The sequence below is a fragment of the Mesocricetus auratus genome, unplaced genomic scaffold (genome assembly GCF_017639785.1).
Source record: "Mesocricetus auratus isolate SY011 unplaced genomic scaffold, BCM_Maur_2.0 Super-Scaffold_100009, whole genome shotgun sequence".
Lineage (NCBI taxonomy): Eukaryota > Metazoa > Chordata > Mammalia > Rodentia > Cricetidae > Mesocricetus > Mesocricetus auratus.
This window is the reverse complement of record NW_024429193.1, coordinates 5,897,627-5,910,721: the sequence shown is the minus strand read 5'-3', so window position 1 is coordinate 5,910,721 and position 13,095 is coordinate 5,897,627. Positions and strand designations below refer to the sequence as shown.

Genomic DNA, 13,095 nt, shown 5'->3' with positions numbered 1-13,095 from the left:
TTCCAAATGATTATTGATATTGGTGTCTTTATGCGAATCCATCCCCAATTGAGTGTTGAATACTAATCTCCACTATAATGAAAAGAAAATCCTCTAAGTTATGATCCTCTCACTTAATACAACCTACACTATCATTTGAGACTGGTAAAGAAAAAAAACCTCCACTATTTCCATTTATTATTTCCACACATTTAATAACAAGTTTGAGAACTCACAATTCTGCTTTCAACTTTATTACTTTCAGGCCAGTGGGGTATGTTTTAAAAAGTGAAAATTTTGTGTGACTGACTTACAAAAGGAATAAACTTAGGGAGTAAGGGGCTTATACACAGAATCAGGGACACCCTAGCCCAGCGCCCACTGAGCTCCCTTGAACTACAGAGGCTCTGTGGGGCTCAGGATAAGGGGAATGCTGAGGTTTTGTCTGTTTCTGCATTTCAAGACGCCTCTGCTAACTTTGTGAAGCAGCCTCTCCAGATGCACGACAGTCCAATACTCTCTCTTAGCTGGCTGTGGTGGCATAGACCTGCACCCAGCATCCAAGAAACAGAGGCAAAATGACTGCAAGTTTAAGATTATGTAGTAAGGCTCATATCAAAAGGGGAAAAAAGGGGAGCTGAGGAGATGGGACTCAGCTATTAAGAGTGTGTCCTGCCGGGCGGTGGTGGCGCACGCCTTTAATCCCAGCACTCGGGAGGCAGAGGCAGGCGGATCTCTGTGAGTTCGAGGCTGGGCTGGACCGACAGCCTCCAAAACAATACAGAGAAACCCTGTCTCGTAAAACCAAAAAAAAAAAAAAAAAAAAGAGTGTGTCCTGCTTTCGACGTGACGTGGACTAGAGTTTAGGCCCCTGCCCATGTTAGGAGACTCCCAACTGCCTGTAACTGTCTTTCTGGGAGGTTACACAAAGAAGGAATATTTGTTCTGGGACCTGAAGGAAAGCAGGAATTAGAGACCGCACACAGAAGCCTCTCTTCACCTCTGTTGACTGTTGACCCTTCCAAAGATGACCACGCTATGGGTAATTACAGCTCAGAGGCAGTGTCCTTACCCCAAATCCTAGCTTCCCAATGCTGACCAATGGGGGATCAAGAGATAACTCTCAGGAGGAATGATTGGGACAAAGGATGGAACATAGTGACCAGAGGCCTTGTTTATTGCTTGGTTGCTGGATCTTGAGGACCCCGCCTGGCACACGACACATCCTCTCTGAATCTGTTGTGCACTGCTGAGTAAGAAACCAGAGAGGGCAATCTTCACCGAGGATGCCTCTGGTGAAGATCCCACAGAAGCTGGGAGAAACAGCCCGGCCAGTTCTGTCCCAGCACAGGGGCAAATGTGCTTGGACCCCCTTGGTGTTGAGCGGCTTCTCCTGTTGGAAGGTGTGTGTGTGTCCTGGCCAGCTTTCTCCACTCCTAAACGGGAGGGAGTGATGCTGAGACCTGCACCAGAGAAGGCTTTGGATGAAGAAGGGGAAAGTGTGTGGTTTCATCCAATGTGTTCCGGACCTGTGGTCAACCAAGTAAAAAGATTCTGCTGGCCCCAACTAGTACAGACTGGCAGGAGGCCAGTCTAATCAGCCAGGGACCCCTGTAAAGCAACCTGTGTTCCCAGGGCAGAAGGGCACAGCCCAGACCCTCAAATTGCTTCTTCTTTTCAATACATTTTCACAATTGCTGGGAAGTGGGTAAAGGCAGAAAGACCAAGGAAGGGGACGCAGCTATACGGGATTCTGGAGAGAGGCACCAGGGGATTGCAAAGAAGAGGCCACGACAAACCCTGACGGACCATTTTATCCCAGGGTCACAGAGAGACAGTGCCAGACAGGCTTCGAGAGATGCTGGCTGCCGTAGGAGTTTCCTCCCAACAGGCCACAGGAAGTCAGCTTGAAAACGGTAGCCAGGAAGAGACTTTCAAGCTCCCTGTGAGACACGAGCAGAGAGGGTAGGGCACCGGACTGCCAGAACAGCTGTTTTTTCTCATAGAGGGCAGCGGGGCTGTCACTCGGGTTGCCATGGAAGTGTGGGCCCAATGCCATAAGACCCCGTGTCTTGCTCCTCCGAGGAAGAGGAAGAAATGTGTGCCATGTACACGATACTGTTTAAAATTAATGTTCTGAACGGCTCAGCTGTTCAAGCCACACTGGTCTCACTGTGGTCCTACACACAGTCCCATCCCATCCCCTCCCATCCAATCCCTGCAAGAATGATCAGTGGTTTCATTTAAGCCTTGCCTACATCTGAAGCAGAAGACAATATCTTACATGTGATTTGCCTAATGCAGTTTTTCATTCTCTGGAAAATAACAACAACAAAACACCTATGGCCACGGGCACCGTAGAAACAAGCAAGACGAATTCACGACACAGCCGGGGTTCACTAACTATAACCCAGGGGTCAGATTTACCAGTGGCTTCACAGTTTTGGTTTTTAAGGAGAACTTTCTAAACTAATAAAGACAGATATGTGTTAGAGGTCCTACGTTGCCACTAAGGCTAAATTACTTACTATTCCCGTCCCCTGTAGTCAGAGTTTGCTGCCTCACACATTAAAGTCGTTTTTTCCTTGAATTTCTAGAAGTTGTTTCACCGTTTTATACATTAATATAATCATGTTTTTGCCATTTACACCCCCCCACTGGAACCCTTCCCCTTCCGAGTGTCCTGTCCGGTCTTGTGTATTCTTTCTGTGTGCGGCCTGCCTCCTTACTTAGTTTCTTGCTTGGGTGTGGATGAAGTTGGATGGTATTTACTGGAGCAAAGCATCCTCTCTCCCAATAACCATTAACTACCAGGACTCCCTCAGAGAGGACGAGTCCTCATGGGACCTCTCCCACCCATGATGCAGTGGAGGGGTCCAATCCTGAGCGGTGGATACAAGAGTCAGGATTGGGAGTTGTGAAGTGAAAATAGGTCATCCGCCATGACAGTGCTTTTTGCTCCTGAACTCAGCGCAGCTGCTTGTTTTCTTACATCTAACATCACCAACAGCGAACAAGACATACCCACAGTGGTGTTATTTCGGTCTGCCTGAAAATTTACAAAACAATTTTTTTTTTTGGTTTTTACGAGACAGGGTTTCTCTGTATTGTTTTGGAGGCTGTCGGTCCAGCCTGGCCTCGAACTCACAGGGATCCGCCTGCCTCTGCCTCATGAGTGCTGGGATTAAAGGAGTGTGCCACCACCACCTGGCTATAAAACTTCTTTGAAACCTCAAAATGCATCCCGTGGAGTTGGAGGCGGGTTATCTTAAAGACACAGGTAAACTGAAAAATGGCCTCACACAATGTTCTGTTCCTAACATGGGATTTGATGTTTACCACATTTAAATCATTGACCAAAAATGCGCAGAGTTTTATTTCCTTAAAAATCAGTCTTGAAAAACAGTGTCAGTGCCGACCCGGATCCACAGAAGGCTCGGGTTACAAGTGGTCCCTAGGTGACTGCTACCTTATGCCTTTAACAGACTGTCTCACTCATCAGAACAGCCCCAGGATGCAGACATACCCTGCCCCCAACCTCAGATGAGGGTTATGTGTAGCTGGAGGTTTCTCATTCTGCTTGCCTGTTCCCAAATAACCATCACTCTGAGGTTTAACATTACAATTGTTTGACCAGCGGCTCAGACATATTGTTTACTAGCTCTCACAATTAAATTAACCCATTTCTATTATTCTCTATTTTACTACAAAGCTCGTGGCTTGTTACCTCACAGCTTGTTTCCCCGGATGACGGCTACACGGAGCATGCCCAACTCCGCCTTCTTTCTCTCGAACCTTTGTTTGGATTTCCTGCCTGGCTCTCCTTGCCCTGGCCATTGTAGTGGGTCAACACAGCTTTATTCATCAAACAATAAAAGCAACACATTTCGCAGCATATAGAAGGACCTCCTACATCAGGTATGAGCCAAGGGACAAGGACTCGACTCAGTTCTAGCTGACCAGAGAGCAGGAATGGCTGCCTGAGCACTGTGGTATGTCTAACATCTGACCTTGTAATTTGACAAAGTCATCTACGCATCTGAGTTACTGGCACACCATCACAACAGTCACAGGGTATGCTGAGTTGCGGGTGCAGTTATGTGTGTCTGCACGCCTGCTTTTTACATGTATCACACAAATTGGTGAAACACCCAGCTCAGGGCTCCCGGCCTCGTTCTCCAGGACACTGAGCAACGAAAGGAGCCTGTCTACCTCGCGGAGGGTTTGGGGAACCTGTAAGAGGAAGGTGACCGCTATCCATCTAGTGGGACTTAAAAAGCTGAGCTTGGGGTTTTTCTTTTAATCTGGTGCTATTTAAGGGGAGAGCTTTGGGAGGAGGTCACTTTAGTTGCCCATGGTTGTCCTCACTCTGGCTTGGGCAGAGACTTCTGAAAGGTGTAACTAAAACAAGACGCAATCCCAAGGTTGGTGAGCCGGCTCTTTGTCCACACAGGCATACTCCTTCTCTTTCTCCCTTCCACCCGCCTTACCTTGGTATCTCCTCTTGTGCTACTAAACACAGAGTTTTAGTGTTTGTTTGGGAGACCTAGAACTGTATGTATGCTGCTGGGCTGGACCCCCTGGAGAGTCTTGAGTCTCTTCCTTTGAGGCCTCCAGTGACTCCAGTGCAGATCTACCCTCTGCTTCCGGCCTGAGCCTCCAGCTGCTCTCGCTGCACTGTTACAGGAGGGTTGCCCATTCGTACCGGGAATTAGAGCCGCCAGTTGGACTTACCTTCTTCCGGTGTATTTACCGTCAGCAATGCCAGCATTCATGCACTTGGCAACCAGAGTGTCGTATCTAGCATTTCTCCTTCCTCCTCCCCTGGCCCCATCTTCCCACATCCGCCAAGACCTTTCTTCCCACACTACCCATCACATGGCAGCGATGCCTCGTTGTTTCCCTTACAGAGCTTCTGCTTCATGCTCCACGAGGAGGCCCCCACACTCACAGGCTTCCAGAAAACAGCACCGCCACTCTGTGCTCAGTGCTGCCCTGCGGGGCACCTTCCATTGGCGATGGCTGGTCTCCATCCACATGCCTTAGCTTCCAGCACTTTGGCCAACAGCACAGGAGTCAAGCTGGTGCTACTAACGTGTTTGAATCCCCAGTGGGGTGACCTGAACCCCCTGGGGCTTATCCCGTCTGGGTTTTCTGGCACCTTCACTTTATCTTGCTATTAGTCCAAGAATTTTACTTTTTTACAGAGCAGCTGTGGATTTCAGGAGGACAAGGATAGAAACTGCCATGCGACCTTCAAACAAACCACAGAGTCACACGGGGCACGGGAGTCACTGTCGCCACCACCACATCAAGCAGGCCTCAGCACAGCCCAGACCAAAGGGGCAAGGGCAGACTGCACTTCTCAGTGTGAAGTCTGCTCATTTCAAAGTAAAACCCACACCACAATGGGTGTGTGTGTGTGTGTGTGTGTGTGTGTGTGTGAGAGAGAGAGCATTACATGAACTTACACCCCAATGGCAAGAGTGTGTGATCATTACAAGGTAAAATCCACACAACTTTGCGAAGAGTATGTGATCACTAGCAAGGTAAAGTCCACACCACACTGCCCAGCTTCCACAGGAATGGACTCCGTCCCACTCAAGAACAAAGTAGTCTAGATGGTAAATTCTCATCTCTGAGTGTTTTCAAGGGTGGACTGGACAGGGCATAGGAAATTGGAAATATCAAGAACACTATGAATATAACTCAGGGTTATAGAGACTACGGTGAGTTCTAACTTCACTTCATCGACTACAAACATTTCTCATGATTTGAGACTTGTCATCATTGCCCAGGAATGTGCCACCCATGGAGACGCCCACCTCCTGACAGTTTCTCCACACCACAGCACTCTTAGTCCTCTTGTTAGACTGTGTTCTGGCTGGGGTCATCTCTCTGTCTGCAGGAAGACCCCAAGTGCAGCTTGACTTCACAGCCAGACCTTAGCCCCATGCCTGACACCTCTTCCCTCCTACCAGATGTCCTCAGAAGGATTCTGCTGCCAGCTCTGAACATGTTTAGCTAGCTTCCTCCTCCTCACAAATGCAGGCAGCCTCCCCTTGACTCCCCTCACCCAGCCTCAGCCATCACCCATCACCCATTTGGATCCTAGTGCTGCCCTCCATCACTGCTCAGCCATGTGCTCAATCAAGGATATTCCCCCTTGCTACCTATACGGCCACTCACACTCTTGGAACTACTACTCGCCCTCTGGTAAATACAACGTTCACCTTTTGTCTATTCCAAATCCCACAGGGCCTTGCCCTCCTTTGTCTCCAAGCTCCACAGCTAAGCTTCTGCTGTAGACCCTCACACGCTCACCAAATTCACAGCTAATGGACTCCGTTGATCTCACACCTCACAGAAACAATGGGACGTTTTTACTTTTATTTCTGTATTTATGGAAGAGATTGAAGCAGAAGACGACAGAGGGACAGACAGACACACAAAGAGAGACACACCAGGGTAGGAGCATGGCCCTCATCATGTACGAGTCCATGGATTCAAATGCCTTTTAGTCCATCAGAGTCTACTGTCTGCCTTTACTCCATCCCCAAGATTCTGAAACTGCATACTGACACACTGTGTGTTTGCTGTATGCTCTCACACTGGGTACTTGTTATATGCTGACACACTGAGTGCTCATTGAATGCTGACACACTAAGTGCTCACTGCATGCTGACACACTGAGTGCTCACTGCATGCTGACACACTGAGTGCTCATTGAATGCTGACACACTGAGTGCTTATTGTATGCTGACACACTGAGTGCTTATTATATGAGTGCTCACTGCATGCTGACACACTAAGTGCTCACTGCATGCTGACACACTGAGTGCTCACTGCATGCTGACACACTGAGTGCTCATTGAATGCTGACACACTGAGTGCTTATTGTATGCTGACACACTGAGTGCTTATTATATGAGTGCTCACTGCATGCTGACACACTAAGTGCTCACTGCATGCTGACACGCTGAGTGCTCACTGCATGCTGACACACTGAGTGCTCACTGCATGCTGACACACTGCATGCTCACCGCATGCTGACATACTGGGTATGCAGGCACCCTTGCTCTCTCAGGCTTTAACACCATGGCATGACAGAGTGCATCCACTCACTTGTCCCTATGGTGGGTGCTGAGCTTGCAGACTAACGCAGAGGAAAAGACAAGAGTACCAGGGGCATGGTGCAGAAGAGGGGAGTAGCTTTAAGCTCCTAGAACAGCAACTAGCACACAGTGTGTGTCCAATGGCTGCCCGCTAAACAGTCAGCTCTAGCGCAGGGTCACCATGAGGGCTGCAGGCACTAGATATGGGACACCACATGGGGCTCCAGAAGACAGCATCCTCTCAAGCACTGACACAGCCACGTGAAATAGAAAGCAAACCGTTGGCCTTTTCTTCATGGTGACACTGTGGTGGCCTTAAACAGTCATCATAAAGTACTAATCACAACAATAATAAAGACAACGGTGTTGATTCCTAGTGTTATCTTGTACTGAAGGTTATTTTAGCAAAAGAAAGTTGAACTTCACTGTAGGCTGGAAGTGGTCCCCTCAGTAGCCATGACTCAGGAGACCCAAACAGCTTCCGCACAGTGAATGTCCAGTGGGCACACAAGCATTGGCTCTATTGGCAGGAAATATTTCAAACATGTTTCATTCTAGGAACTCGAGACACTACAGTGGCAGTCTGTCCTGGTAGCACCACACCGCCAAGGCCTTGGCTGTTCTGAACTGGGAAACCACACATCACTGAGTTACTGCTGTTGAGGAAGTGTGCACTCCACACTCCTAGGCCACCTGTGCCACCTACCATGAATCTTTCTAGCGCACATCATAGTCAACCAACATGCAGAGGAACAAATGTTCTAGACACTCATCGGAAGCATCCACAAAGAAAACACGCTTGAAACCATCTCTGGAGCCAGCTAACTGGGTTGACAACCAAGGGTATGAACCATGCCACCTACCATGAATCTTTCTGGTGCACATCATAGCCAACCAACATGCAGAGGAACAAATGTTCTAGACGCTCATCGGAAGTGTCCACAAAGAAGACACGCTTGAAACCATCTCTGGAGCCAGCTAACTGTGCAACCCTCTTTTCAGGGCTTGGGCTTACAGTCATGCTCTATTTACTCAACATCTATGCCACACGGGATGCTGTGCCAAGTCCTGGGGAAGTTCCGGGTTTGCATACTTACAAAATACCTTCTTCAAACCCACGAGAGGGTAATAAAACTGTGAAGGGGCAAAGGGCAGGAGGCAATAGTGTTAGGCAGAAATGTAGACTAGTGAAAGGGGTCCTGTAGTGGGTCTTCTATTTAGCTGACTCCTAGTTTCGGCCATGACGATATATAGCTGGAGGATTTGAAAGATGCGTTCGAATCATTGTTTTCCGCCTAAGTGATGCTCGTCTCCTACCTGGCTACTAACTGGGAATCATCAACAGGTTGCCCTGCTGCAGGGCCTCCCCTTTTAAAAACACCACCAAGGCAGAAAAAGCAAATGAGTTCACAGCAGACACAGGTGCAAGGAGACGGCTCCAGAATACTGTTTCCCCTCCCTTCCCTTCTCCCCCTTTCTTTTCTCTCCTCCAGTTCATAAATAGCGGCCAATATTCAAAAGCCTGTAGGACACATTACCAATGGTTTTCTATCATCAAACCATATTGGGTGGGGATTCCTTCTGATGACAATATTTGTCCATCACGGCCTGGAGTGAGAAATCCCGAGGTCCTTTCACATCAACTGAGATCATGGGATGATCTCCAATACTATAAAAAAGACAAGATTCCTTTCCTAAACCAAGTAACAACCAGACAGGGAGCTGTAGCTGCATTTCCATGCAGCTGCATGTGGAAAGGGTGTATTTGCCACTTTTCTTATTTTTCTGTGACCAGATACCTAACAAGAGGCAGTCTGAGGGCCGGGATGTCTATTTCAGATCACGGCTTCAGGAGGATGTGATCCATAGGGCAGGGAGAGTGGTATGGCTGGACCATAGGCTGCAGCGTGTATTGTATGTCGGGCAGGAGCCATCGGTGGGCAGGAGAGTAGACATGAGACACAGCACCTCAAGGCCTACGCACAGTGACCCACTCCCCACAGCAAGGCTCCACCCCCAAATGTTCCACAACTTCCCTAGACACTGCCACCAGCTGGTCAGTTTCGTCATAGGTATATTTCTATTCTTGTTTAGACACTGTGTTTGTACAGCTCATTTAAAAACATAATGTATAATTAAATACAGATTTTATATATAGTCACCTATAATAGTCAAAACTCATGTTAGTTAGGCTTTCTAGATAAACAGAGATATACTTGAGATGGATAGATATCTTTCAAACCTTTCAGAGACCTACAGAATATGGCATTTAAAAAAATTTTTTTTTTTTTGGTTTTTCGAGACAGGGTTTCTCTGTATTGTTTTGGAGGCTGTCCTGGAACTCATTCTGTAGACCAGGCTGGCCTTGAACTCACAGAGATCCACCTGCCTCTGCCTCCCGAGTGCTGGGATTAAAGGCGCGTGCCACCAACACCCGGCTAAAATAATTTTATTAGGGATTTTCAACTGCTTCCAGGAATACCAGTTAGGTCAGAGGTGAAGATGGGCATTTAAGAAACTCATTATGGAGTTTGCCTTCAGCATGACAAGACTAGACAATTGGGCAAGAAACTAATCTTGCCTGGAGTGTTTGACTGTATGCTTTATAAACTGGACAGGCAGGACCCACAGGAAAGTGACTGCTAAACTTACAAAACAAGATGGGCAGTCCTTCAGGGTTCCTGTTTCATGGAAGAGTCTGCCAGACATTCTGCAGGACACAGAGAAAAATGACTGAAAAACTGCCAATGCAGGCAGACAGTTTAAAACTTCTTGTTTCTTTTAAAAAGTCTGACAGACACTATGGCCTATGGGCTGAAGATGGATGCCCCAACATTACAGAGGAAGTTCAGGTGACTGTCCAGGGAGCAAGATGTCTTTGTCAACTCTAGAGTATATATATTATCCTTCTGTGGTCTTTAATGGAGTTTAAGACAGATAGTTATGGTTATGGTTTTCCTTAGTTATGATAAAAGGTAAGTTACACATAAAACTTTAGACTCACAAAAATAGGATAGATGATAGGATATTTTCTTTAAATTTTGCCAAATGTTAATGGACTAAATATTATAATTATAATTCTTGCTTGATAACTGTTTTGTTATATATAACTTTACTACATTAAATTTAAAACATTTTTTTATTTAGACAGAAAAGAGGAGATGATGAGGGAAATCCTTCTGTATATGTTTCTCTTATTGTCAGATGAATAAAACACTGATTGGTCAGTAGCCAGGCAGGAAGTATAGATGGGGCTATCAGGAGAGGAGAATTTTGGGAAGAGGCCACCAGGGAGATGCCATGTAGCTGCTGAAGAAGAAAGGGGGACCAGGCATCACCAGTAATCCTAAGGCCATGTGGAAATACATAGATTAATAGAAATTGGCTAACAATTAAGAGCTAGCCAAAATAAGAAGCCTGAGCTATCGGCCAAACAGTTTATAATTAATGTAAGTCTCTGTGTGTTTATTTGGGACTCAAGGGCTGTGGGACCAGGTGGGGCAGCAAATCTGTCTACAGACAATTACAACAAAACTCTGCAATGAACACTTCAACATTTTTATTCTTCTAAGTGCTCTCCAAATGTGGAATTCTTAAAAAGTATGTGCACTGTATCAAAGGCAATAGACATTTATGCACATGTGGAAAGACATAGTGCTCGTCAAGCAATCCTATGACTTCCGAGAGCTTCTGGGTCCAGGGCTTCCCCAGTATGGCACCAGCTTGAAGCAGTCCATTCCACAAATGTTTGCTGACCAAACAGATGTAAGATGGTAATTGCTTATGGTTTTTTAATCTATGTATTTCTGGAGCTTGCTCTCTGAAGAGCCCTCAGGAGCTGTGGGCAGAATTCTTCTTGGAATTGTGCATGGCCTGGGGGTCAGAATAGGCAGATAAACACGTACAATGGGTCACTCAAGAGCACTTGCGGATCACTGGGACATCTCTCCTGTTCTCCATGAAAGATGACGTAGGGCGCTCACCTGAGCTTATGTCTCCTCATGACTGAAACTGTGGCATCATAACAATGACTCAACCTAGCTATTTACAGGCTTTCTCTAGATGAATGATATTCCAACCAGAATTGGGATTATGACTATTACAAACCATAACAGAGAGAAATGTCCGCTGAGACACATTTTATTTTTATATGAGCACCCTTCATCCTAAGAGTCATAAAAACATCTACGGTGATACATAAGCTAATGGTTACTTATAGAATGCTGATCTCTCAATGTTTATATAGCTTGTGATGGAAAAATTGGTGGTTTTATTCTCTGGGAGGTAACAGTGAATTCTCTACAACTCTGTTAAAGAAAATCATCCCAGAGGTTGAGAAAAAAACCGCAGGCCCAGAATACCACAGTTGACCCCATTCTAGCACCTCAAACCGAACTCTGGAAATGCAATCTAGTCAGGAAAACACAGGGAAGAAAAAGAATCAGGGGGAGAAAAGGATCAATCCGCACCACCAGGGAAAATCTGTCAACCAAGTCAAGCTTTGTTCCCCCCACCTCTAAAAGAAATGAAAAATACTCCCCTGTCTCTCTCGGTAAGTTTGCCGCCCTCCGGCTGCTCTCCGAGTATGGCTAGCATGACATTTCAGTGATAAAGCAAGACAATTTGAAGTCCAGCATATCAAATACAGCAACTGCTCCCCTGGGACCGGGAGCAAGGATCGATGGCTGTACTATCGGATGCTTTATGCCTGTGGTATTGTTTTCATAAATTAAATTTATAACAGACTGATTGTTCTCTTGCTTTTTTTCAGAGAAGGCAAGCATCACTGCTCTCCTCTAGCGGGGCGGCGATGGTCTGCAGACCGATATCTTGCTTCCTTCTCTTTTCTTCTCCCAGGTCAGATAACAAGTGCAGAAACTCTGAGAAACGCATGCATTCTGGGGAACAGGGTTCAAGTAGAGTTTAAAACCACACGGAGGTCTAAGCCAGGCAAAAGCAAAAACTTGCCTTCCCCAAAGTCCCTAATTCAAAATTCAAACACAGAAGAAAGGCGCGTGGGGTATCTAAAAAGCAGAGATGCAGTTTTTGACTGTGTGGCTTCAGCCCGTTAGAACAACGGGCATCTCGTTTATTCTTTCTCCATCCGCAACCCACACTGCCTATTACCTTACAACTAATTTTTTAACTTAATGGAACATCTGACTCAAGAATTCACATGAGCCAGGCACCGTGGTGCACCCCTCTAACCTCAGCACTCAGGAAACAGAGGCAGGTGGATCTCTGTGAGTTCAAAGACAACCCACTCTATGATGTGTGTTACAGGGCAGTGATTAGGTAGGGCTATGTAAAGAGACCCTGTCTTTAAAATACAAGCATAGACACACACACACACACACACACACACACACACACGCTCAATTGTTATGTCAAATGCCTCCTTTGACAAAGTCAAAAGCAGCAAGACAGAGGCTTCAGGTTGGTGACAGGGGGTGGGACCCTCCTAAGTTGGAAGGAGCCTGATTTAGATCTCAGCTCTAAAAATTACTCTTGTGCATCTTGGAAAAGTTACTCATTCTCCTTGGCACTCCGCTTTTCCATACACAAAACAGAAGTCAGGACCCTTCCACAGAATGTTCGTGATTACATGATTACCTCAAGGTTGCAGTGTGACCCTGTCACATCGCAGACAGAGCCTGGCCCACAGGGGCAGTGAATATGTGGCCACTAACACTGTTACTGCTGTTGCCATGAGGGAAAATCATTACCTCATATTCTATTCTATTCTCTCTGCCTCTCTGTCTGTCCCTGTCTCTCTGTCTCTGTCTCTCTCTCTGCCCCTAAGGATGCAAAGCAGGAGCTGGGAATCAATTTGTCGGGAAGGGCCGAGTCCTCTTACTCTGCCACAGGCCTCTCACTCTAGGGGCTTTGCCTGCAGAATGTCGGGAAGGCCAGTGAACCAGGTAATTAACAGTGAAGGCTCTAGCCTGGCTGCAGGTCAGGGCCAGCATCACCCACAGTGGCAAGTGGCTATTGAGCCTTT

The 13,095-nt window shown here is 46.7% G+C and overlaps 1 protein-coding gene across 6 annotated transcripts in view; it reads right to left on the bottom strand.

Annotated features, from left to right (window-relative positions):
* St6galnac3 (ST6 N-acetylgalactosaminide alpha-2,6-sialyltransferase 3) overlaps positions 1-13,095 on the bottom strand; it is a 498,643-nt gene that overhangs the window by 143,042 nt on the left and 342,506 nt on the right. The window lies entirely within an intron of this gene.